Below are 27617 nucleotides of genomic sequence, written 5' to 3'. Positions count from 1 at the left end.
TAGGGCCTTTGGGCTGCCGTAAGGACTGTGACTCTGCGTGATGGGCATTACCTCTTGCCTTTGTACATGAAGCCATATGTCCTCTACCACTTTCTCTGCCTCCCCCATAATTTTTTGGTTAAATCAGTGTTCAGTGTGTCTGTCACTATCACTATGAAAGACTATTTTCTGCATTGCAAAGCAGTATATTATAATGTTAATTTATTTTATTTTATTTTTATTTTATTTATTTATTTTTTTATTATTATTATACTTTAAGTTCTAGGGTACATGTGCATAATGTGCAGGTTTGTTACATATGTATACTTGTGCCATGTTGCTGTGCTGCACCCATCAACTCATCAGCACCCATCAACTCGTCATTTACATCAGGTATAACTCCCAAAGCAATCCCTTCCCCCACTTCTCGAGTCCAAGTGATCTCATTGTTCAGTTTATAATGTGAATTTAATGTCTTGTAAACATTTTGTTAATAATTACCTCATTTTCTTCACCTGCTTAATTTTCAGTGTTCCTGTTTATAATTCTTTCCAGATTTGCCAACGGAGTTGGAAAAAGCCCTCTGAACATGGTTTCCCGTGGGATCAGATGCATCAGGCTGTGGACCATTCGGTTCCTTCCCCCTGGAGCCTTCCTTTCGGAGCCTTCCCTCCCCCACTGTCTTGCCTGCTTTCTCTCTGCCCTGGACAGCTGGTGTCCTGGGAATTCTTTTCCTTCCCTTCTACCCTGGGTCTTCGTTTTTCTGGACTATATGTTTCTTCTTTCTTGGTTTATTTCTTCTCTGGATTGGACAAACCCTTCAGTAGGGTAAGAAAGGGTAAATGGAAAATACAGTTTTGAGCTTTCATGCCTCAAAATGCCTTTATCCAGTTCTCAAACTTTATGAATTACTGGATGGATGTTAAATTCCGGAATGGGTATCATGGTTTCCTAGAATTTTGAAAGCATTGCTCTGCTGCTTCCTAACCTCCACCCTTGCTGCAAGGAGTCAAGGCTTCTCCGATTTCTTTGTACATGAACTTCTCTCCCTCTGCAGGTTGTTAAGATTTGCTCTTTGTGGATACTCCGCAATCATGATTAAGTGCATTGTTGTGAATGTGCTGGATATTAGGCATAGGGTTCCTAGAAAAAACAGAGGATGCCTGTTAAATTTGAATTTTAGATAAACTAGGAGTAATTTTTACAATGTTTGGGACATACTTGTACTAAAAGATTACTTACTATATAAAATTTAAATGTCACTAGTGTCCTTTTTGTTTGTTTTTGCTAAATCTGGCAACCTCAGAACTCAGGTTCTTCAGTCTAGAGACTCGATTTGGGGCCATTTTCATGTGCCATTTCTTTTCTTTTAAATTAAAATATTAGCCTAAGGGGAAAAAGGTAAACCATTTCAATAAGGCTTATAACAACAGTAACAATCCCCTGCCCTACCCTTCCTTATCCCTACCTTGCATCCTTCAGAAACAATTTCTTGGAACTCTTTAGCTGTTTCTTCTACATTTGTCACTGGATTTCTCCTTTATCTCACATACCTGGACCAGACATGTTTCCAATTTTAGAGTTTTTTTTTTTTTTTGAATATTTGCATATACATAATGAGGTATCTTGGGGATGGTACCCAAATGTAAACCAAAATTCATTTGTGTTTCATATACACTTTGTACACATAGCCTGAAAGTAATTTTTCAATAACTTTGTGCGTGAAACAAAGTTTGTGTACATTGAACTACCAGAAAGCAAAGGTGTCACTACTTCATGTTGGCACTCAACAAGTTTCAGATTTTGGAGCATTTTGGATTTTGGATTTTGGAGTTTGGGATTAGGGATGCTAGACCTGTAACACACTTATATTGCTTTTTAATTTTTATTTTTTAAGTCTTAGGAAAATTGACTTCCAAGTATGGAAGATAAGGATTTACCTTTCTTACACCACCCACCGTTACTCTCCACAATATAGACACACACCCATCTCAACCCACTGTAATATAAATAACATATTTATTAGTTCAGCGTTCATCCTACTTTATTATGATGGTGTCGATAGTATTCCTCCTCGAGCCACATAATGTGCAGTGTTGTCGTTCCATTTCCTTTCTTGTGCTGCTTTTTGCTTTCTTCTGGAGTTACTGAGTATCTTCTTTTTCCTTGTTTAGTTTTCTATATACCTATCACTGATACCCAAATGGAGAGTGGGGTTCAGGAAACTTCCCACCAGAAACGTAAATCTCCTCCTACATGTAAATGCACCAGGCTCTCCCTCACCTTCATCTTGACTTCCAGGGCCACTCTGTCCCCCTGCTTCAGGATGGCCGAGGCCTGTTGCTTCACCATTGTCCTGGAACACCCCTTTACTATTGTCCAAATATTTCCCTTCGCCTCTCTGCTGCAAGTAGTTGCTTTGATGAGGATGGCATTTGAGGTTGAAAACCACCTCCATTGTCTTCTAGTTTCTAATGATGTTTTTGGTAAAATCTGATACCCTAATTTCCAAATTTCATGATGCTATACCTTGATGTAGGTCTATCTTTATCCATTTTCTTGGGTGTGTAGTGGGCACTCTGGGTCTGGAAATGCATGTTTTCAATTCTTGAACATTTAAAAAACTATTTCTTTAATCATGTTCTTTCATTGTTTTTGCCTGTTCTCTTTTCCTATAACTCTGTTATAAGACTTTGGATCCCCTGGGCTGGTTCTCAAATTTCCTTATTTCTTCTCTATTCTTTTCCATTCTACTTTCTGGGAGAGTTCCTCAACTTTGTTTTCTGGCTCTTCTATTGAAGTTTTGATTTTGGCTGTCATATTTTTAATTTCCAAAGAATTATTTTCTTCTCCTTGGGTGGTTCCTTTTTATAATAGCAGCTTCTTCTTGTTTCATGGATAAACTAGTTCATCTTATTTATCTGAGGATTTTTAATATATCTGAAGTTTTCTCTTGCTTCTGGAATTTTCTGTTTTCTCTGAGTTTCTGTCTTTGGTTTTGACCTTTCAGAGGCTTTCCTTAGATGTTTGTAATTTGAGGATCTCTGTTCATTTTCACGAGTGAAGTACTAAGAAGCTGACTGGAATCTCTGTGTCTTTGGAGCTTGTGGAGTGGTGAGCTTATTGCAGAGTGATGAAGCTGGGATCAGGCCGTCTCACTGGGGGCCTCCAGTATCTACAGGCCTTTTTTTTTTTCTTGGAATCCTTCGGTTTTTCCATGAAAATACTCTCCAACTTGCCCGTTTGATATTACCCTGGGAGCAGAGCAGGGGAAGTGGCCAAGTGTCTCACCATTCAACATGTGGGATTTCCCCTCACACTTAACTCCTTGCCTTCAGTACGGTTCCTCCAGAGCCTTATATGGTGCCAGCTTTCCTTGAGTCTAGGCCCTTCTGGTATAGTTTCTCCAGAATAAATTTTACATCTTTTGACAAGGTGGTAGGATTAGTAGCTGCTTGGTTTTGTGAGATTGCAAAGGAGACCTGAAAATGTGTGTCTAACTGCAACCAGTTTTTAGCTCTGCCCCTCAACCCTGCTTCTGTGGCACCTGACACCCTCAACTCCTGAGCCTTTATAGGTTCCTGGGGGTAAATCAGGTTGTATCTCATTGGCATCAGCAGGGACTCAGGCTTTAAATCTTTCCCCCTCCCAAGTAAAATGCTATTTCTCCAGGGGCTTTCCATCATCTGCAAATTGGTTTTTAATATTTTCATCCACTATTCTGATTTCTTTGTCTACATAATTTACCTCCTCTCTTCTCTGTAAAAATTTCCTCTGCTGTTATTTTTGTAGGGTTTCAGGAGGGAGCAAAAAAAAAATCCAACTTTTTTATTTATTTATTTTTTTTTGAGACGGAGTTTCGCTCTTGTTGCCCAGGCTGGAGTGCAGTGATGTGATCTCGGCTCACCGCGACCTCCGCCTTCCCGGTTCAAGCGATTCTCCTGCCTCAGCCTCCCGAGTAGCTGGGATTACAGGCATGCGCCACCACGCCTGGCTAATTTTGTATTTTTAGTAGAGACGGGGTTTCTCCATGTTGGTCCGGCTGATTCCAACTTTTTAATCAGTCATTTTAAACTCTAGAGCAGATGGACTTCCCCAGCGATGTTTTCTTTGGGCTCATATAAAAATTACGGTGCATTCCCTAAGAACATACAGTAGGTGGAGCCATAGAACAGTCCAGGGAGAACGCTTCTGATGTTTAATTTACATTCATAGCAGAATTGAGTCTAATGACCCTTAGCATTTAGAACCTGTGTTCAGGCACCTGACACAACTCCACATTTATGAATGCAGAAGTGCTTGTACAGGCTTTTCCTCCATCACATGTGCGTGCGAAGAGTAATGAGTTTTCCGTTCATTTCCCTTTGAAACAACCGAAGAAAACTTTGACCCTTTGCTAAGGTACCTTTCACCTAATGGCCACTGGAATTGCACACAGAGATTTTTGCTCTTTTTCTTTCTCACCACTTTGCAAGAGCTATTGCACCCTCACGAAGCCAGTGGGAAGCCCCTGAATAATGTCCTAGTGAGTCTGACGCCAGAGAGTCAGTGACAGTCACCAGGGCAAACTGCTGTCCTGAACACCAGGCTTTACAGTTAAATTTGTGCTTGAGTAAGATTGCCAGTTACTCCATGCCATGGACCTTTGGGCTTGCTCCCAAATGATTTAAATTACAAATGTAAAGTCTTTTCCTTCTGCAGAAGTCCATTGCATGGGCGCAATCATGATACCAACTGGAGTTTATGGAAACCTTATTTACCTTTTGCAAAGCAGATCACAAACACCTTGTTGTTGTTGCTCCGGTTTCACATGCAGAAACAGAAATGACAATGGTTGCTGGTTTGTTTGGCGACTCTGGCTTGCTCTTGGAGTACTTTCTGGTAGTCACAGAGACACATGCATTGTGTCAGGGATGATAAGCGAGGAGTTTAACTTTGCCCAGGCCACGGTAGAGGCCGATGTTAAACACAGGACTTCGGGCAGCATATCTCACAGGCTTTGCAATAGCGTGTGGGCCAGACGGGAAAGGCAGCAGAGAGATCAGTCATGCAGAGGACTGGTCTGTGTGGGAGTTATCTGCCTCTGATATACACATGACTGGGCAAATATCAAGGGTGGAGTTATTTTTTTACATGGATTTCCCAACCAAAGGGGCTCTTGGCCGTAGGGGCTCAGCCGGGCCTAGAGGGACTGGACTCAGCATTGTGGGAAGGAGACTCGAGAACATTCTGGCAGTGTAGGGGTTGGGTAAGGAGGAGCCAGGCAGTGGCAGGAACTCTTTCAGAGAGAGAGGAACATGCCTGATGTTGGTCCAGGCTGAGGGTGGGAGAGGGGACCCTTCGACCATGTGGACGGTGGGAGGTGTCAGGGAGCAGCGAGAGCAGCTGGATAGATCAGATGAGACTGTGCTCTCTGGGGCCTGGAAGTCGGGCAAACGGGTTGGACTGGACTCTAGAGGGACTCGGGGGCCGTTAAAGGTGAAGAATTAATGACAACAGTATTAAGGACAACATGGGCAGAAATGGCTTCAGGTTGCACAAGCTCACAGTCACTGATTAGTTGCCGGAGTTTGCTGGGTGGCAGTGGGAGGTACAGTTTGAACAGACCAGAGTGCCTAAGGCTGGGGACCCGGTAGGAGATCACTAGGCAAATGCTAGCGGGGTGAGGAAGCACACTGTTGTTTCCAGGTTTCTCAGTTCCATCCCTCATGCGACACACCCTTATATCGCTAACTACACTTCCTTTTGTTCTGGTTCCTCCCTGGCAGGAAAAATGCTGGCAGGTGGTGCAAGCAAGGACATCTACGCATAGAATTCTGACAGCAGCTGAACCCTCAACTTCTTCAGAAGACGAGACCCCCTGCCTAGGTGATCTGGCCTGACACCCCTGTGGAGGCCCCCCACAAGCAGCAACCAAGCCAGAAAAAGCTGAGACCAGACCCGCTGTCCCTAGAGATGGGGCCCAGAATGTCGGGGTGAAGCTGTAGGAACAGGGTGAAAGCTGGTGGGCAAAGAGACCAGCTATGGGGTGGTCAGGGGATTCCGGGAGGTGCATGGTTGTGTTGCAGACCCACCCAGGACAAGGGTGGCTGTGGAAGAATGGCAAATAAACATATGGCAAAATCTCAGAGGCTGTACATTATGCCGTGAGAAAATACCGACGGCCAAGTTAGGCAGACAAGCCACGTGGTCTCCACAAGAGTAGGCAGGGATCCGAAATTCAGAGCACCTGCAGCTTTCTGGGCATCCTCACTACACAGGAGGATGTGATGGCCACTCACAGATAACCAGATCTGTGACCACAGAGGGCTTGATCACCCTCTGCCGTGACCCGGCCTGCAGACAGGGGACATTCTGCAAGAAAGTAAGATGCGTAACACCCATGATCTTAGAGTTATCTGCCTCTGATATACACATGACTGAGCAAATAAGAAGGGCTGAGTTATTTTTTTTATGTGGACTTCCCGGAGGCCAGATGATGCTGTGTGCGGTGTCTCCCAGACACAGAAGGGTGTTCTTCCTAGTCACCCAAGTTGTTCTTGTAGCTGACAGCTGTTCTCCCTTGGCCTGTCCTCAGTGGAAGGAGGTCACGTTACTTCTCAGCAATCAAACAAGTCCTGTACTCTTCCAGGATCTCTGGTGGGGGACATTCCCACTGCTAGGCACTCATTCAGATGTCTTTTCCTCTTCCTGACGAAATGAAGGATCAGGATGATTTTCTTGCGTGGAATCTTCTTTCCTAACGAGTTGTTGCTGGGGCTCCAAGTTGCTTTAATGCCCACACCCTCCCAGATTGTCCTGAGTGCTGGGGCCTCCTGACCATGCTGCAGAAGTCTGGACAGCAGAGACCGTGGCCTTAGCCATGTGTCTAGCAGAGAACCTGATACAGAATTGTGCCTCATACAATGTGTGGTGAATGAATGAGTGAGGAAATAAATGAAGGAATCTGGTTAATACATACAGTTAAAACACTTACATACAAATAATCAGGGACCCACACATTGTTTACTACAAGTGGAGGTGGTTGTCAAACATCCCTGAAAACACACACACGTGCACACACACACACACATATACACACCCCTTTTCTCTGCCAGGCTTCTCTAAATAAATCCAATAACTTTATTAGATGAACTCTACCCAATTTCCTACTAAATAAACCCAACAATTCTGACACCTCCTGTGAGGGTCTGTTTCCCAAACTGTGTCTAACATTGATTTGTTCATCATTTAGCAGGCGTTTATTGAGTACCTACTATGTACTGAGCACTTTTCTAGGTGAATGAAATGAATAAAAGCAACAAGAGCCCATGCCCCTACGAAGGCTGAGTTCTGGTTGGGGAGAAAGGTGCACAATACAATAAATAACTAAAATACGTTGTATGCTAGGTGAGTATAGGCAACAGAGGAAAATCAAGCAAGGGGGCTAGAGAATACAGAGAATATAGCAGGAGTGTGCGTGTGTGTGTGTGTGTGTGTGTCGGGGTTGTGGGTGGACAGCAGCTTAAAGCAGGGGAGACACGGAAGTATGACTTACAAGGTAACGTTTGCATAAAGAGCAGAATGAGGCCAGAGGGAGCCAGGTAGATGTGCGGTGCCCGGGAGGGTTAGAAATGTTCTTGGAGGAGGATTAAGTGCAAAGGCCCTGAGGTGGATGTGTGGCTGGCGTGTTCCAGGAACAGCAAGGAGGGCACTGTGGCATGCGGGGGGCAGTGAGCCAGCAGGAGAGCAGGAGGTGGGACCGGGGACAGCTGAGTGGTGGAGAATGGGGCCCATCAGCCAGGGCCTTGCAGCACTTCGCTTGTACTCTGAGTTGCAGGGGAAGCCATTCTTCCAGGGTTTTGAGCAGAGACGGGATATGGAGGTAAATTGTAACAGAGTTACCAGTGAGGAGGCCGTTTGGATAATCCAGCAGAGAGTTGAGGATGGTTTGAACCAGGTTGTTGCAGTGGAGGTGGTGAGACGCGGACAGATCTGGATCATTTTGCAGAGTGTGCCAACAGAAGGAACTGGATGTGGAGTGAGTGTGAGAGAAAGTGAAGGTCAGGAGGACTCCAAGGTGGTGAACTTGAGTGGTGGGTGGAAGAAGGGAAAGGCAGCTGAACCAGCAACTGGGCCCTGGAGGCTGGACCCCCCTCCCTGGCTGCTGCTTGAGGCTGGTTGCCACCCCTCCCAGCAGCTCCCAGAGGCTGGTGTGCGGGGCCACCCTAGCCGGTGAAGCAGGCTCTGATGCCGGCCTACGCTCCTCCACGTTTCAGAGCAGGTCTAGCGGGGCCTGACTCCATGTCCCAGCCTCCACCTTTCTCTCGAGGAAGCCAGTGGGAGGGGGCACTGTCATTGCCCTCTCTGCTTGTCTTCCTGACCCCATGTCGCGGTGGGAGGCATCTGAGCATCTGTGATTCATTCTTAGTCTCTCACCCTTCCTGCCCTTCACACACCCACCCCCCAATTTTATTCACTACCTTCTTCACATTCCCACTCTCCACACTCACACTAGAGCAGGCCAGGTCTGCTTCTTGGCTGACCACGTGACAGAGCACCCACAAGAAAGTAACTAGAGAACCCTAAAGTGCCCTCGGGCCAGGGAAATGCCACCAAGTCTGTGGCGACAAAGCAGTAGAGACAGACTATCTGGAAGGTGGTCCTTCCACCTAGTCACTCCTAGGGATGCTGGGGATATAACTGGCACTGACTCCAGCTGGCAAGTGACATGTGCTGGAAGCTACTCCAAAATGGGAAGCAAGAGGCCAGACACGCTGGGATAGGGGTGGTGGGGAAGGGAAAGCTGGGTGTGTGGAGTGCCTGAGCAGAAGGCCCTGAAACCATTCTGGAGAAAAGAAGAAAAACCAGTGGGAGGCCGAGAACACGTCCATCACAGCTCCTGAGCAGGGGCCAGGGTGGTCTCTTCCAGAGTGGACAGATGATGGAGGATGGCCACCCACCATGATGCGAGCAGGAGGGCTGATGGCCCAGGCTGCCCTCCACTGTCCCTGCTGTCTGCTGTCTGCTTGTCTTTGGAATGCGTCGCTCCGGGGGTGACTCTTGTCTTTATTTTCAGGGTGAGGTAACAGAGAACCAATTTGCCAGGATGCTCTTGGGTGCTGTAGGCTGATATTCGAAAGATTCTGCTTCCAGAGCTCAGTTGGGCTGGCTGATGACTATGGGGCTTCCTGGGTCATTGAAGGGGACACCTCAGGGGCTGTTCATTCCCTCGAGTACATGGCGGCCACAGCCTGGGAGAGTGGAAAAGCTTTGGGCTGAAGCGTAGAGATTTGGGAGCTAGCCACAGCCCTGCCACTATCTCACTGTGGGATTCACATCAGCACTGCACATCTTCATTTCCTAGTTAGCTCACCTGGGAAATGGGGAAATGGACCAGATAATCTCCAGTGTCTCTTCCCACTTAGTAATTCTGAGATTAGTAACTGTTACGAGATTAACCAAGGGTGAACCGATTTCTAAGTCCATGCTGGAAAATGGAAGCCCTTTCCTCTTGTCTAGGGAGATCCATGTAAATTCCACACCTATTAAGCATTCATACTCTGTGGCAGGAAGTTATAAATGCCAGGTGACTCTGGCTCTTTTTACAGTGATTCTGGGTCCAGGCAAGAGTGGCAGGTTTTGGGATGACCTGTGACATAGGGTTGCTGTGATGATTAAATGAGTTGCATAAGTGTTAACCATCATCATTATTATCATCACTATTATGGGACAAGTCACGTAGACTTTCTCTTTCTGCTGAGGAAGCCTGGAATCCCTCAGCCTCATTTTCATGGTGCTCCTAGGCCTAGCCAGCAGCCCTGATTGAACCCTGGGCCTGAACTGTTTGGCTTTGTGGGCTGCAGAGAAGGACCTGTCTCTCTTAGCTCAATCTCAGAACACAAAGCCTACCCGGTGGCTGGGGCGAAGTGGGAGAGATGAGGATAAGGTGAATCCCATGGTCATCGCGACAGCGAAGTGCGGTGACGTTCATGAAAGTGTGTGTGGCTGCCGGGCTCCCTCCCAGTGTAGAAGGCCATGAACAGCCCTGCTGGCTGCCTCTTAGATGAACAAGGAGCCATGAACTCATTCAGTCATCTCTCTGGAGTCCTCGTGTGTCAGAACGTTTTAGAGACAGGAGGTCAGCTGGTGGACCTGCACACCACACCCCCTAGCAAATGGAGGAAGGCAAGCTTCAGGGAAGGGAGAGTGGTTGGTTCACGGCGAGGCGGGGCTGAAAGTGGCTTCCAAGGTAGGGGAGCAGCACTCCAGGAGCTCTGGCTTCAAGCCTGCCTGTGGCTGCTGGTGAGGCTGCAGTCAGACATGGAGAGCGATTGTCCTTATGGCCAAGACCTCCACGTGCTGGACATGATGAAACAAACAAACAAGGAAGCAAGCAAGCAAGCAAGCAGACAAACAACTTCCTCTAGAAGCTGTGTGTGTGACCTGAGGTCCATGCATGAGAATCTTTGAGCCGCACACATCTGCCCTGTAGCTTCCAGCCGAGCCCTTCCTGCTTTTCTTGAAGATTCCGAGACACATTCGCATTCTGATGACTGTCCATTAGAGGGAGACATCACCACTTGTATTTAATATTTCTCCCTAGACGCTCCGTGCCGCCCTTAGTAAGCCGTGCTTGTTGGAAGAGCTCTCAGGGAAGGACCAACGCAGCCTGCGGTGTGAATCGACTCGGGGCTGGGAGTCAGCAGTGCCTTCCTCGGGGGCTGCCGGAGTCTCTTCCCCTTTGGCAGAGGTGCGGCCAGCCGTCCAGATGTGGCTGGATGACTAGTTACGGGGCAATCAGCTGCCCTTCTGCCCCACTCTCTTGGAGGTATTGGGTGCAGAAGTGACTGCTCGGGGATTCCAAGTGGATGTAGGGGAGCCGAGGCCTCAAAGGCTCCCGATCTCCTGGCCTGTGAAAGCAAGTGGGCATCTTAGGGAGTCCTTGCATATGGGTGGCTGCAACTTCCAGGAAGAGGTCGTAGAGGAAGCAGCAGGAAGCAGCAGGAAATGTTCCTGGGAACTCCACGCAGAGGCTGGACGCCCTGGGAACTTTGGCTCAGTTTGCTCTGTGGAGGGAAATTACCTGTAGGGACCAGGATATAACACAGCAAGGAGATCAGGTGTCTTTTGGAAAAATGATTTTCCAGGTCAAATTACATACCACTTGCTTACAGATTTTTCTGGAATCTGACCAGGCTAAGAATCAGGCTGAATTATTTTGAACGCCTACTGATCACTGGACCCGGAAAGAGGAGGGGAGACATGGAAAGGTGACCTTGTAGGCAACCCTTTTGCCTCTGGTGTCAGTCTTCCACTCAGGGCCTCGGTTTCCCCCTCTGCCAAGCGGGAAGCTGATTTAGGTGATCTCCAAGTTTCCTCCTGCAATGGACAGTGGTATGTTCAGTTTTTCCTGCTGTGTTATGGGTCATTTGTCACCAACTTGCTTCTTTCCGCAGTTTGAAGCGTGTTAAGAGTGGCCCCCATCTCCCACATAAGCAAGCAGTTTTTAAAAAAATACCTGTTAAGGCTGGGCGCGGTGGCTCAAGCCTGTAATCCCAGCACTTTGGGAGGCCGAGATGGGCGGATCACGAGGTCAGGAGATCGAGACCATGCTGGCTAACACGGTGAAACCCCGTCTCTACTAAAAAAAAAAAAAAAAAAAAAACTAGCCAGGCGCGGTGGCAGGCGCCTGTAGTCCCAGCTACTCGGGAGGCTGAGGCAGGAGAATGGCGTAAGCCCGGGAGGCGGAGCTTGCAGTGAGCCGAGATCCAGCCACTGCACTCCAGCCTGGGCGACAGAGCGAGACTCCGTCTCAAAAAAACAAAAACAAACAAAAAAAAAACCTGTTAAAATAAAATGAGATTGGCCTCTTAGAATCAGTGAGCTCATCAAAATGGTGCTGAGCCCTTCTGAGCTCAATTAATGTTGACAGTAATTGATGCATTTCACAGCACTAGACTGGAAAAGTGCAAGCACAGGGCTAAGGCTTACATTTCCTGTGTCAACAGTCACTTGCCTGCTGTCTGGTTTCTTTTTGTCGTTTTTGGTCCTGCTTACTTTGTGCCGGCCAGTGCCAGCTCATGGGGCTCTGTGAGGCCACCTCCCCTGCTGGTGACAGAGTCTTCACTGCTCTTAATTTCCAAGTCCTGCTTCATCTCTTGAAGATGCTTCAGTGACTCCATTCCAAGGTGGGTTTAGATGACAAAGTGGATGACAATGGGAGGAATAGGGGAATCTCCTTAGAGATAAACCTGGGAGAAGGCATTTTTCATTCCAATCAATACATAAATGTTATTGATTGGAATTATATTGGATACATACTGCTTGGAACAAGGAAGAAGTATCTTTCCATTTCTTTTTGTTTAGCCCTTTAATAGGAAAAGTCTCTCTCTCTCTCTCTCTCTCTCTCTCTCTCTCTTTTTTTTTTGTTAATGGAGCTTCCCTCTTGTCGCCCAGGCTGGAGTACAATGGCGCGATCTCGGCTCACCGCAACCTCCGCCTCCCGGGTTCAAGCAATTCTCCTGCCTCAGCCTCCTGAGTAGCTGGGATTACAGGCATGCGCCACCATGCCCAGCTAATTTTGTAGTTTTAGTATAAATGGGGTTTCTCCATGCTAGTCAGGCTGATCTCAAACTCTCGACCTCAGGTGATCCTCCCGCCTCAGTCTCCCAAAGTGCTGGGATAACAGACATGACCCACCATGCCCAGCCATTTCTGGTTATTAATAGGAACAAAATACCAGGGCATGCTTGGTCTAGGTCAGTCCTCATTCTTCACTGTGGATCAGAATCAGCTGGAGAACTTGTCAAAATTCCTGGGCTCTGAACCCCCGAGTTACTGACTCGGTAGGCCTAAGAGGCCTGAGAATTTGCATTTCTATCAAGCTCCCAGGTGACGCTGATGCGTAGGTCAAGGACCACACTGAGTAGCACCAACCTGGAACACAGCGTTACCAGGTCTTGGTCTCCATCCAATGCGGTAAACACTATGCAGATAACAACCTGGGGACTCTTGAGCTTATAGGGAACAGTCAATGCAATAGAAGCACGCGCTGCTAGGTCTCCAAGGAAACAGGGACAGTCTCTTCTCCCGCTGTTAGTTAATGAGAGTGTGGTTGTAACTAAACTACTGGCTAATTACCACGATTGTGGGAAGCGTCCCAGGTTGGCGCTGTGAGCTTCTGCCACTAGGGGGAACCAGGGCTATTTCTCTACAGGCTGCAGGGTGTGAGAAGAGGAAAAGTACTGAAGAGAGTGAGCAAAGCCTTTCAGAAAATACTGCAACACTGCGTGCCCGAGGCCCCCGCACATTGCTGCAATCTTGATGTGCACAGACACCGTCGAGAACCAAGGCTTGGCAGGGAGGGGGGCTGGCTTATTTTCTAAGTTGCTTGGTTCTCCTCCCTTTCCTTAAAGCACATCCACATTAAGCCCTTCATGCGACGGTGACCTGTGGTATGAGAAGAAACACAGGTCGCTATCCTGGCTTTGCAGATACAGTAAGCTCAGGAGAGAGAGAAAGGAGCTGGGCAAGATGCCAAGAAGGGAGGGCAGAGCTGGCGGGACCCAGATGTTCCCTGCCCAGGAGTGTCATGGAGGGAAGGGGAGGCAGGCCTGGGGTTTGGACTGGCCAGCTTGCAGGTTGCTGTCAACCCTGAATGTTGTGGCATAGGTCAGGATGAGCTCCCTTGTGGTGGGGAAGGCAGAGGAATTCCTAAGGGAGAAAAATACAGGAAAGCAGGTTTTGAGGCTAAGAAGACAAAATGACTGAGGGTATTTTACCTGCCCTGAACTTGCAAACAAGTATGGATCATGAACTCTTGTGAGTGCTGCCGCACACCCTGTCAGCTGCTGTCTTCTGGGGACATGTATATTCTGACCGCCACAGAGGGCAGCATAGCAGCCACGGCACTCGCTGAGTGGGAACCTGCCACCTAACCTGTTCGTGGCGTCCTTGCCTCGTCCTCTCTCATTAAGCCCTCTTTCCCCGAACCACAGCTTTGAAAACAGCTTAATCTCTAACAAGTGATCTGGCAAGGACTTGCATTTCAGTCCCTAAAAACCACTTTGTTCCCTTTCTTGGCATGACAGTGGCCTTCTAATGGTTTTGGAGATAAGATATGAGCCGAGGTGATGTTGGGACATGTGGAATCCATGGTGGGCTGCACATGTATTAATTCGAGGAACAAATTTCCATAATGTGTGTGTGTGTGTGTGTCTTTGTGGGCATGTGGGTGTGCACCTCAATGGCAAATTATAATAGCAAAACATTAGCTATAAACATTTAGTTTGAGGACTTGGTGTATAGTTCCATCCCCAATGGTCTCATTAGCTTACTAACATTCACGTGTCCCTGTGACCAACACATGCAACTCACTGTTCAGAGGGAGCCCCACCACAGCTAAACAGAGGGGCCAGGAGTCTTCCTTCTCAAGCTGCAGCCTGACTTTTCTCCAGCTTACTATGATAGTTTTTTGGCATGAGCAAAATAAGCAGACCCTGTCTCATAATTGAAAATGAAAAGTGTGTGTGTGTGTGTGTGTGTGTGTGCATCCTTTTCATGTTCCTTAAAACATTTTTAGCAGCTAAAATCATGTCTGTATGCTACTTTCTCACTGCCAGCCACAGAAAGGATCTTACACAAAGAAGTCCATGGGGCTCCCCTTCTCCTGCACTCAAGTCCTGGATAGGAATTCCGACTTTCCGAGTGACAGTGCCCAAAAGGGTTCCTTTTCACCTTTGTTGAGCGCAGAAGCAGTGGTTCTTCAAGAGAGGGCATCTCCCTCATCCCTTAGTCATTCCGAGCTGTTTGGCTCACAGGTACTTTCAGCATCAGATCTTGTCCTGACTCCAGCTTCCTCTGAGTGCACATCTTTAGGGCCTCTGCAGGGCAGAGCACCCATGCCTGGGAGGCCTCTCTATCCCTGGATCCCTGTGGCCACTCCTCAAGGCTCTTATCGCCAACCCAGGGATCTGCTGCTCCGTGCTGCTATCTTGAGCACTGGCTGGCTGCTTGGAGCAGGCAGGGTCCAATGACCACAAGTCAGGGAGTGGAGAGAGGTGTTTGCTGCAGACTGCGATTCTGATCCTTTCCCTGTCCTTGAAGGACCCCCTCCTCCCCTGTCTCCCTCGCAGGCTTCTCCTGCGCCGGAGCTGACCCGGAACATCAGAGACAGGAAAGACACTGCTCCAGTTGAATTTTGCTGCAGTTTCTTTTTTTCTCCCCTAGATGCTGAGAGCTATTTTTAGCCAGGGACTTTTTTTTTTTTTTTCCAGGGGATCCACAGTCTATTTTTAAAGGCCTTACGGAGGCCAGATCATTCAGTGTTTCTCACAGGGACGTCAGGGAGAGTTAGGTGGGACAGGCCAGGGCAGTGGGGATGGTGGCACGTTCCTGAGGATGAGAGGGTATCAGGAGAGCCCTGGGGAAGGTTGGGAGAAGCGTGGTCCCCAGGCAGGGCAGAGTGGGGGACTTTCTCATGCTGGAGAGCGTAGGAGGAACCCACCATGTTCCTCCCTCCCATCACCCCAGGCTTCAGGGCCAGAGCCACCTGACTGTCTTCCCATCCCAGCAGCCACAATGACGTTGCCCTCCAACATGGCAGTGGGTTTAACCGACTGTGCTTTCCCTTCTTCTTCCTGAACTTCCATGTTCAGATCTCTTCCGCATCTCCTCTTTCCGTGGCACTCCCTTGCCTCTGCAAACTGAGCTGTGGAAAGTTTTGGATCATGTCTTGGGCCTGAAGCCAGTCCCAAGTGGGCAAAGCTGAAGTCCTGGGTGAAGAGGGGACCTCGTGTGTCACAAGATGGGGACCAGGGTGGATAGGCTCCTGCTGCGACAGGGAGGATACAGCCAGGAGGTAATTTTGTCCTGGGCTCCCCAGGGGGGAAAGAAGAAGGAGGGAAAGGAGGAATCAGAGGAGAGCCGTTCAGAGTGACTTGGGCAAAGAGAGTAACAGGCTGTGGTGTCCCCAGAGACTCCCCTAGACCCACCCTTGCTCCCACTCCTGAGTCCAGCCCTTAGTGCATCACTCCAAGGTCTGTGGATTTGGGGTTTGGATTCACAAGACCAGGATAGAGTAGTTAGGGAGAAGGGGCTGGATGGAAAATTCCAGACAGAGTTGGTGAAAATGCTTCCAAACAGAGCTAAAGAGCTTTCCTCTCAGTGAATAGACAGAGGGCTGTCCTCGCGGGAGTCCCGCGGCCACCCCATTGGGTGAGCCTCTCATACTTCTCCTTGCTGTCTCCTTGCAGAACTTAGTCCACAGGGCCAGGGCCTGGAACTGCTCTGAAAATAACTGGGGATTCTTGGTGTTCTCTGAATCCCCCTGCCAATCTTCAGTTGTACCAAGGAGTGCGGAGGAAGGAGGCAGTGAGTGAGGAAGTCTAATTCCAGCTCTTTAGCCAACACCTGCACCGCCCTTCAGAGAAAGGCAGGCTGGGGATGCTGTTTGTGCCCCCCGTTGGGGTGCCAGGACCCCTGGTAAGGCTGCCTGCCTTGGGTGGGAGCTGAGACATAGCCTGGGCACCTTCTGCACGGTGCATGGGCCAGGACAGCCTGGCCTTCCTGGCTCCGTTGGCAGGCGAGGAAGGGGCGAGAGTGCAATGTGCTTCTAGACAGATTTTTATGCTCCCCACATCAAAACCTCCCACCATCATCTTCTGAGAGCCTCAGGCCAAGCTGCAGGACCTTCTTTCCCTGTTCACATCAATCTTCACAACAATCCTGGGATGCCAGGTCTTCCCTCATTCTGAACTCTCCAGAACCCCCTAAATTTATCAATGATCCCTGTATCGCTGAGGCCCTTCCTGACCACTCTATTTAAAACAGTCACTTCCCTCGCTAGCACCCACCCCCCCCCTCCTTACCTAAGTTACGGTTTCTCTCATCTGCCATAGATCTCATCGTAGATCTCCCTACCTATGGTTTATTATCTGTCTCCCGACATGAGCTCCACAAGGACGGGGTTTTGTCTCATTTGTTTATGGCTAAATCCCTCAGTGCCTAGACCGGTGCCAACATATGTGAAGCACCCAATATAAGTTTGCTGAATGAATTAAGAAAAAGAGCAAAATGTGCCACGGCATAATCGTCCCTGGGGAAACTTTCTGACCTCCTGGCTCCAGCCCAGCAGAGAATTCAGGGAAAAGAGTGACCTCTCACCCCTTTTGCAGCAGATCAGTTCAGGTCCTGGAATAATCAGCAGTTCAGAACCTCAGCATATCGAAGCAGGAAGGGACCAAAGAGATCGTTAGATTTAAGCCCCACCTTTTTGTGGAAGAGGGAACTAAATCCCAGAGAGCTGAAGAAACTTTTCCAGAGTCACACAGCCAATTGGTGACAGCAGGTGGAACCCAAGTTCCCTCCTCCCAGGCTAGAATTCCTTCAATAAGCTCAAGTGGCCACGAACCTCTCTCTGCTCAGAAATGTGGAATTAGCCAGGTACGGTGGTGTGCACGTGCAGTCCCAGCTATTTGGGAGGCTGAGGCGGGAGGATCGCTTGAGCCCAGGAGTTTGAGGCTGCAGTCAGCTATTATCACACCACTGCACTCCAGCCTGGATGACAGAACAAGACCCTGTCTCAGAAACAAAACCAAACCAAAAAAAGAACAGAAAACAATCAAACAAAAAGCCCAGAAATGAGAGAAAGCATTACATTCCCTCTCAGGCCAAGAAAGCCAAAGTCCTCTTGACAAGCAGGATAAGATCATCCTCACACTTAGGGCTAACGAATCCAAAATCCAGAATGACCAGGCTCTGCCAGTGGAGGGCTCTGGGAGGCTGTTGAAAAATGTGCCTTGTAAGATGTTTACTCTCAGCAGGACCCAAACTCCACATAGGGAAGAAACCACATCAGCAGGGACAGACACTGCTTCGAGAGGCCATCAAGGGCTGGCCGTAATCTCCACCCAGTGGAGTTAATGTATATATGTATTTGCAAGGAAGAGCTAGAAGCTAACCAGAATATAAATATATATATTTCACAAGTCACCCTGAATGGCAAAGCAGACCCAGACCCGAACTCTTTACAGCCTCTCAGTTCATTCCCTTTCCCTACGCAGCACCAAGCAGGAGTCAGGCTCAGGTCCACGAGTCTGGCAATGTGAGTGACATGCCATATCCCTCTGTTTTCCACTCATGCGGCACCATGGCTCCTAGATGGAGAGCGTGTTCAGCCTCCAGAATTAGTTCATTCTCAGTGGGTATCAGTGCCTCATGCGAATCACCTGCTGTGTTAGATTCTCCCCGGTGGGCCTTCAGATATGTGCAGATGAGTTTGAATTTATGTTGAACCCAGTTTAACATCTCAAGCTGATGTTTTGAGATAAGTCCGACTGGGGAGGGAGCTGGCAAGCTAGGGAGTTCAAACACCGTGAGGACCCGTGAAGGGTGTTAAAGGTTGCAATAGAACTGCATTAGAATGTGAAGAGCATTTTTTCACAACACATTTGCTTACACTGGGTCATCCTCTCTCTTTTAAGTCTCCGTGATGACCCGCCAGCTCTCCAGGGCAATTCTGCTGCCTTGGCGAGCTCTGGAGTGGATTGGCCCCGCCGTGGGATGGCTGAGACCTGAGCTTCCAGGTCTGAAGATTTGCGGCTTCCAGGAGGAGGCGGTTTCAGAAAAGAACCAGGGCTGAGCTAATAGTAACAAGTGCAGGGTAGAAAAGCCCTAGATTAAGTCTCATTAGTAGAAAAGTCCTTTTGTCTCTTTATGTCTCCAAGGCAAATGTCTTACTTGGCTACTAGTTTATTTAGCTGATCATAGTGTGGGGGACTTGCAAAGTCAGAGCTGTTAACTGGGTTCTAGAAACCTTCAAAACCTGTCTTTGCCAGTGTTGGAGGATGAGGGTGGATGGCACTGAATTATTTCCTGAGACTTTTCCGGTCTGAAGAAATTTCCACTAAGGGCTGAAGAATTCAGAAAGATGCATGTGAAGATACTTACTTACAGCCCAAGAACTTATGTGAATAATGATGATCTGAGGATGACAATAATAAAGATAAGATGATGAAACTAGTATCAGCAAATGTTTTTTATATGCTGACTGTGTCCTGGGCATTGGGCTGAGTCCTTGACATGCAATAACTCATTTAATCCTTACAGTAATCCCAGGAGGTAGGTTCTTCTAGTATTTCCATTTTGCTGATAAGAAAACTGAGGTTCAGAGAGGTTAAGCAACTTGCCTGAGCTCGCATAGCAGCTAAGTGCTGGAGCTGAGCCTCACATGCAAGAGGTCTGCTTCCAGAGCCTCAGGGATGAAGCAGTACCTTCTACCATGTTTTCAGTTCCTGGTTACCCCTCGTGCATTCCAGGTCTGTAATCCAGGTAATGGCCTCAACTCTCCTCTAAGAAAAAGTTAACGCTTTTTCTTAGCTCTTACCCAATAAAGGGGACACAAATAGTGTGTAGGCAATAATTAGAACTGCCTAGAGAGCATATATGGAAAACAGCCACAAGAGGAGGTAGTACACAAAAGAGTGGAAGAAGAAGAAACTAGAGAGGTGGGTTGGCTGAAGAAATGAAGGAGGTTAGGGTTTAACTGCATCCTGGAGGCATTAGGGAGCCATTAGAGGTTTTGGAGCAGGGAAATGATGAGATCATGCTTGTATTTTAGGAAGGTTAACTTCAGTGACTAAGATCTGGATGGCGTGATTTTAGGGTTTTATCTGTATCCCTTCATGTCATAGCAGCAGGAAGGTCCTCTCTTCCATGCACTTCTGAGGCTGTGCGGCCTGTGAGGTAGAAAGCAATGGGGCATCCTCCCATTTTATAGAGAAGGAAGTTGAGGCTCACTAATGGGTTCCATGTCATTCTGGCTTCCTAGAGCACTGGGAGAGGAGGAAACACACCTGTGCAAGCAGTGGTGTGTGGGTGAATGCTTAGCAACTGACCCTCTGGTGGAAAAAAGCCCTGACTAGAAGCATTTGCAAATTCCTGTGGTAAATACTCCCACTGATGCTAATTTCAAGCTACAATATGATGTCCACTGGGTTGCAGAACTCCTGAAAATTTAACAATGAGTCCTAGCAAATCAGCATAAGCTGGCTCCAACACCTCTGCGTGCAGTCTAGTGGCATCGCGGGGCGTGTATTCATGCAGACCTAGAGGGAGTTTGCAGCCAGCTGATGAGAGAGGCAAGGTAACTTGCCCAGGCCACAGCTGACTTGGAGATGCGGGAATTGAATGAGGGGTAGGAGCCGGCATCTTGGTTCCCAGGCCGTGTGTTTATGCAGGCTCTGTTTAGGAAGGCAAAATTTGGTCTTTGCCTGGTCTCCCTTCAGAAGAGAAGGGATAGCAACATTTTTCCTCTGGCTCCTAAGAAATATGTGTCAGCCACAACCTCCTACCAGAACTAGAAAAACAATGTCATGGAATATTTTTAATAGTGAGTACAAATCCCATACAGTGATGGATGAAGTGTGAAGATTCAAGTCCAGAGAGTCTGCTAGAAGATTACAAATCATTTTTCAGTTTGCATTATGCTTCTATTCATTTGCTCATTCATTCAGCCATTTATTCAATCATTCAGCTGACATAAATTGGGAGCCCCGACATGGAGGTTATTAGCAACAGAAGAGAAGCACCACCAGTCATGTACTGACGAGAGAGCAAGGCCAGTTGGTGGAGGGAGAGTGTCAGAGATCAGAGGTCGGAGGCAGGCGCAGGCAGTTGACGATGAGTCTTTGTATGCAAGACAAAAGTTAAAAAGTCAGCAGTAACTAGAGTTTCAAGAAGCAATAGGTGAGAAGCTCAGCACCAGCAGGTGGGAGGGGAGTACTGAGCACCAGTGAGCAGAGAATGTTGCTCTAAGCAGACTTGTCCCAGTCACTGGCACTTACACACTTAAAAAAAAAAAAAAAACTATTTATTTATTTTTTAAGACAGGGTCTCACTCTCTCACCCAGGCTAGAGTGCAGTGGGGTACCATCTCAGCTCACTGCAGCCTTTATTTCCCAGGCTCCAGCGAACCTCCCACCTCAGCCTCCTAAGTAGCCTGCAATCCTAGCACTTTGGAAGGCCAAAGTGGGTGGATCACTTGAGGTCAGTTGTGTACCACCACAACTGGTTAATTTTTGTATTTTCGGTTAGAGACGGGGTTTCACCATGTTGGCCAGTCTGGTCTCGAACTCCTGAGCTTAAGAGATCCACCAGTATCAGCCTCCCACAGTGTTGGGATTACAGGCGTGTGCCCCTGCACCGAGCCTACACACTTCTTGTTGGGACAAGGGATAACATCAGGTAGGGGATTGCACAAAGGTGGAACAGGTAAAAGGAAAGGAATGAACGCTTGTAGAGAGACCCTGGCATCCACAGGCACTGTATGAGATTTGTTTTTTCAAGTCTTATCAGCAAAGGGAGATTTTTGTGAGATATGTGGTATAACTATTCGCTTGAGAAAACTGGTGCTCAGAAAGTTTACGTGACTTGCCTATGGTCACACAGCTAGTAAGTGGCAGAACCAAGAGGGATGAAATAAGCAGAGAAATACAGATTCAGCCAGATTGGCAGCTGAGTCAGTTAGGTGTCTCCCCTCACATGAGGGCTCTTTGGCTATTGGCGGGTTGGAGTGACTAGGGGCAGACAGGGTTGGAAGAAGGATAGCAATATTTTCATTCTCTCCAGGCCACTAGGAGCAAGGTGTTCACTGTCCTGTCCATGGGTCCTCCCTGGAGGAAGGGATCTGAGTGTTTACACAAGGGCACATTTCTGGTACGCTGAGGAGGGCCAAACTGTAAACGGAGATCGTGCCCCCAGCTCGGCAGATGCCTGAGAATGAGGCGCTGGCTGACATGCTGATGGAGAGCAGGGACTTCTTGTTTACCCGGCTCACCATCTGGACTCGTGAAGCAATGTCCAAGGAAGTGGCTGTAACTAAAAGCTCAGAGCTGCCTCCCTGGCTCCCTCCATGCTTGCGCTACTGCCCGTCCAGGCGCAGTGTGGCTGGTAGGGGAGGGAGGGCAGGGGCTCAGAACAGGGGCAGCATGGGGACACTGCCGTGGAGTCTAGGCAGGGTGGATGGTAACTGCGAATGTCTGGGGGTGAGAAGTTGAGCCCATTCTCTCTGAGGACTTATATGAGTGAATGGACTTCTTTCAGAAGAGAAATTTAGATCAGACGAGTGGGAGCACTTCCTCATTAAAGAGTTGGAAAACAGTATAATGTGTTAAGCAGACCATTCAGTGAAATGCATCTTTAAAAATTTTTATTTTAGGTTTGAGGGTACATGTGCATGTGTGTTACAGGGATATATCACATAATGATGAGGTTTGGGCTTCTAGTACATATACCCTTCACCCAAATAGTGAACAATGTACCTAGTAGGTAATTTTTCAACCTTCACCTCCCCACTTTCATAGTCCCCAGTGTCTCTTATTTCCATCTTAATTTCCACATGTACCCAATTGTTTAGCTTCCACTTATAAGTGAGAACATGCAGTATTTGATTTTCTGTTTCTGAATTATTTCCCTTACGATAATGGCCTCTAGTTACATCTATGCTGTTGCAAAGGACGTGACTGTATTCTTTTTATGGCTGCATATTATTCCACAGTGTATATGTACCATGTTTACTTTATCTAATCCACCATTGATAGACATTTAGGTGGATTCCATGACTTTGCTATTGTGAATAGTGCTGAGATAAACATACAAGTGCAGATGTTTTTCTGATAAAGTGTGTCTTTTTTATTTCCTTTGGGATTGCTGTGTCAAATGGGGTTCTATTTTTGGTTGTTTGGGAAATCTCCATACTGTTTTCCATAGGGTTTGAACTAATCTATATTCCCATCAACAGTGTATAAGTTCCTGGATTGCTTTTGGGATGGGTGGAGAGAGACGGCTGGGAGCAGTGCCTCTGACTGGTTGGGAGGAGTAACTGATGAGGGTGACTCTCTCCCAGCCTAGAACATGCAGTTTGGGAGATATCAACTTACTCCACTTGAAAGAGCTGAGGGAACTGGGGAGGGCTTGAATTGTTGCATCCTTTGTGGGGACGCGGGTGTGACAGTAGGTCACTTGTTCCCTTGCCCTATGCCATTCCTGCCCTTTAAGGAGAACAGTGATCTGGAGAATCCAGAATTGTGAGCAATCCTCAAATTGTTTCTGTTTGGCATTAGGATGCCCTCTTTAATAGCTTTGGTTCAGGCTAATTTGAAAAATTGCTTTCATTTTGTGTTGGTCAGGATAGAGTTTCACCAAATGATCCCAAAATCTGAATGGCTTCACTTGATAAATTGTACTTCTCACTCACATCACAATTGCATGTGAGTTGGTAAAAGAAGGAGGGCATGGGGGAGGCTGTGTTCTAGTAGTCATTCAGGGATCCAGGCCCTACCATTCCCCAGTCCCATGGGTTTCCACTGCTTGTTGCTGGGAGGTGGGGTAGGGAGGGAGAAAGAGAGTAGGATTTCTCAGAAGGTTTTTAGGGACTAGTTCTAGAAGTGACATAAATTATTCGTGACTACATTTCACTGATGAGAATCAGTTATATGGCCCCATCTACTGCAAGAAAGATTAAAAATGAAGCACCCAGGAGGAAAAGGACACTGGGTTTGCTGAACTCGTAGCAGTGTCTCTGGCCCACATGTCCTAAGGTTTCTGGGAGTACAATGCATTATTCGTATTCGGGGAATGGGTTGTAAAGTCCTCTATGATTTCCCTCACAGACACAGGCTGAAATAAGCACTGTGTGGATAACTCACACCTGTTTTAAAAGGGTCATGAAGCATTCTCTTGGGAAAGCAGGACTCTCCACTTTGCGTTGTGGAGACACCTTGTACCGGTGGCAGCTCTGTCTTTGTCATTGGGAAAAGGTTGTGAATCTGGGACTTCATATGAATTGATCCTTTGGAGGGTGTCTCCACGGTGGTTCATTTACAGTTCATTCATCTGAATGACTCAGGCATCAGATCTGGAGACTTTCAGGACCTGAGATCAAGAACTTTAAGAGGTTTTGCTGGCTTCCTGGGACCATTGCATTGGATTGTATTTGTAAGATAATAGGTCTAAGATCTCTGTAGACTCTAGGTTCCAATCCCCTCCTGTCTACAGGACATCCAGGCCTGTCCATCATGAATTTTCTAGCATTTCTACCTAACTCTACGTAGAGAAGCTCATAGATGTGAAGGAAAAATCCCTTTGACTATCTGCAACCTATGGATGGCATGATCACTGTCTTGGTTCGCCAGGACAGCCCTGGTTTATGCTTATCGTTCAGGCATAAAGTTTTACGGTGCCTGCTTTTATTATTGAAAGCGTACCAGTTTGGACAATAAGTTATGTAGTCACCCTTCTGAGAAGAGACTCATGACCTAGGCTCCATCCTGACTCTGTGATCAGATGCATCCTTGCAAGCAGCCTGCACACAGAGCCTGACGACACCACCATGATGCTGGAGTTGGGCCTGCATTCCCAATACCCTTGTCATTGTCACCCTGTGACTTCTAGTTTCTAAGGGATCTTGGTCTCCTTTCTTTCAGGCCTCAGAATCACAGGTCTGTGCTCAAACAGTATCACTAAGCAGACAATAAAACAAAAGCCCATCATGCTTAGGAGTTGACTGAAGCATGTATTATTAGTTCTAGTTTACAGGACTATAAATATTTAGAACCATGAAGATAAGTGATATTTCCGAAGTCAGACGAAGCCCAGACTCCAGTTCTAACCCAGACATCCTGATTCTAGGTGACTTTTTTCCCCCTATGCCAGATATAATGTCTCAGATGCCCCTTACCTAATGGGAGGTCCAAGTTCATACCAGGCAAAGTTCTATAGGAGGGCCAAAAACCAAACTAATAACTAAAAAGGATCTGTGGTATGGTTACTTTATATATATTATAATAACTTTCTGGATCCTCTCTCTGAGTAATTCATCTTTGTCTCCAAAAAGCCTTGTTTGCTTGGAGAAATACACATAGGCCCTAAGCCGCACGTGATCCCGGCTCTGTAAGTGAAAGGCCCACAGAGCACCCCTCTGAAGGTAAGGATGACATTTCTGCTCCATGAAGGAAAAGTAAAATATAAACTCTTAATCAGTTGAATATCAACATCAAATAGAGTCCAGGATTAGCACCATTAGGTGGTGGGGAGAACACGCAGTGGCGTGTAATCTGGTAGTGATGAATGTTGCCGCCAAACCCACATATTAACCAAATTGAGCTCTCCAAATTTCCTCACCTGTTTTGGTTATGGTTTTACATTTAGTTTGGATGGACTGTTTATAAACCTATTTTGGAACTGCAAATGTGACCTTTGGATCTCTTAGACTGTGCTCTCAGCAATCTGGAGCCTTCTCTGCACAGAGTTTCTAGGAAACAAACAAAAAGGATGGACCAGAGAAGCAAAGGACATCTATTATACATCTTGGAGTCCATCCCTCGATGTTCCTCTAGTCCTCCTGCTTGATTTCTTTGGGGCCTTGGCGATATCATTCAAAGCTTATTTCATGAAAACACAGATTCTTTGGAACTGGAAGGGACTTTGGAGACTATTCAACAATTACCAGACATGATATATTGTATCACTGATGGTATGCTAGGAGATTCCAGGAGCTACATAAACTTCAAACATGTATACAGTAAGTCCTCACTTACCGTCATCACCGTCATCAGCAGATTCCTGGAAACTGCACCTTTAAGGATAAGTGATATGAACAAGAGTGAAGTTCCTACAGTATATTTCTGGTTTCAAAAGAATCAACAAATTTCTAAGTAAAGACCCAAACACTTTTAATATTAAACATTGAAATAAATGCGAGCTAGTCATATAATTAACAAAGATTAATAAAAACAAGTAAGATAGTTATTTACCCAGTTATTCCACCTATGTATCACAGGTGGCCAGAGCTTTCAAGAGCTCAGGGTGCCAGGCAGGAATCGACCCAGTGCAGGGCGCATTCACACACGCAGTCATGCTGGAACCATGTGGACATACCAGCTCACCTAACAGGTACAGCTTTGGGATGTGGGAGGAAACCGGAGTGCCCAGAGAAAACCCATGCAGACATGGGGAGAACATTCAGACTCCACACAGACTTCCTTTGTGGGAAGCATTTTTTTGTCTCATCAACTTTATAGGGAAGCAACATAGAATGAAACGACATTATTTGAGGACCTGCTGTATTTCTTGAGTGTTTAATTAAATGTAGCTTAGAAAGAATATACAACTACAACATCAAAGCCATTAGTCTATGAATGGTATTGATTAAGACAAGGCAAGTAGTAAGTAAAACAAAGTCAATTTGAAGAGAAATGACGAGGACATTAAGGTTGACACATAGATATGTAAAAAAAAAATTTCAAAGTGATGCCAAATGAATGCATTTTGGAAAATTCTGATTTGGTGTACTTCTCTTGCTTTACAGATGAAGAAATTGAGGACTGATTAAAAAAAATAGTAGATCCAGGACTCGAACCATGGTATCCACCCCTCCCTATACCCACCACCTTCCTAGGCATGCTTTCTGGGGACCATTTCCCCCCAGGACTCACAGCTAGAAACTAATGTCCAGTCAGCATTCCCTGACCCTCACTGGTAGGGCTCCTCGCAGAGAGGTGAGTCACTGTTCCCTCCTAGCATTGAAAGCACTCCCCATCTTCATTCCACCAGACACACATTTCCTATCCTATGGAATATGGTTTATTTTTTTTCTTTTGTGGATCCAAGACAGGAAGGTAGGACCTTGCCTGTAGACTCAGGACGTTTAATGTTGCCTGGATGTTTTAGAAAAAGCAAAGCAAAGATTTCTGTCTGCTCATTGAATGAAGAGCCATGGGCAGAGGCCAAATGCACAAGCAGATCATCAGCTTCAGCAGGAGTTGGGGTCAGGCTCCTCATTGCTAGAGTCCCTCTGCCTCAATCTCCAGCACTGTGATCAGGAATTGAGTCCTGGGAGAAAAACCTGTCGAGCATCTTCTGGAAGAAGGCATTCAATCAGCCACATAGTGGTGTGCATTGGTTCCCTGGGGCTGAGACCTTTTCTCTCTGTTCCAAGGAGCACCCTCCCCACCTACATGAAACTATAAATATCAGTAGGCAGAAGCACTGCATGTGCTTAAGCTTTAGAGCCAGGATCTCTCTTGGCCATCAAGCTCTAGCTGTGCATGGACTTGCAGGCTGGCAGGAGTCTGCAACACTCACGCTGTCAAATCCCCCATCTCCGGATGCAGACTGGGGGCTCTAACAGCTTTCATGAGCATCGAAACTTCTCTTCAAGCTTCCAGTTTCAATCTGGATATTTGGATATATGTGTCATGTGGCCACACTAGCATTACAGAACCCAAGACCTTGGTGGAGGAGAATGAACGAGGAAAAGAACAGCCTAATGTGATGGAAAGAAGAGTAACAGCAACAGAGCAAGGTTGAAAATGAAGGGGTGGAAAATACATGCCAAGCAAATACTAACTAAGAGAAATCCAGGATGGCCATATGAATACTAGCCAGAAAAGATCCAGGAGGAAGACAGTTTTGAAGTTAAGAGTCATTCTTTAATTACTAAAGGAATAATTCGTGAATAATATATAATAATTCTGGGTTGAACTATACCTAACAATTCAAACCAAAACTATATAATGCAACTATTGCCAGCGTTATAAGGAAGAGCTGGCAAATACATTTAAACACACCTTTCTAAAAACTAATAGATCGAGAAGGCA

General features: G+C 47.0%; 1 protein-coding gene and 1 long non-coding RNA gene across 2 annotated transcripts in view; one reads left to right on the top strand and one right to left on the bottom strand.

Annotated features, from left to right (window-relative positions):
* LOC105484163 (potassium voltage-gated channel subfamily A member 6) overlaps positions 1 to 6107 on the top strand; it is a 40771-nt gene extending 34664 nt beyond the window's left edge. The window contains exon 2 of the mRNA XM_011745529.3: positions 5748 to 6107. The gene's annotated coding sequence lies outside the window, so the exon portion shown is untranslated. The remainder of the gene's footprint in view (positions 1 to 5747) is intronic.
* The window catches only part of LOC139356912 (uncharacterized), a 39149-nt gene continuing 12488 nt past the window's right edge, over positions 957 to 27617 (bottom strand). Inside the window, exons 2-4 of the long non-coding RNA XR_011609439.1 lie at positions 25557 to 25594; positions 1222 to 1366; positions 957 to 1122 (exon numbers count right to left, since the gene is read on the bottom strand). This is a non-coding gene — a long non-coding RNA (uncharacterized lncRNA). The remainder of the gene's footprint in view (positions 1123 to 1221; positions 1367 to 25556; positions 25595 to 27617) is intronic.

The sequence above is a fragment of the Macaca nemestrina genome, chromosome 10 (genome assembly GCF_043159975.1).
Source record: "Macaca nemestrina isolate mMacNem1 chromosome 10, mMacNem.hap1, whole genome shotgun sequence".
Taxonomy (NCBI): Eukaryota; Metazoa; Chordata; class Mammalia; order Primates; family Cercopithecidae; genus Macaca; species Macaca nemestrina.
Note: the sequence above shows the minus strand (reverse complement) of the source record. Positions and strands in the feature narration are given on the sequence as shown.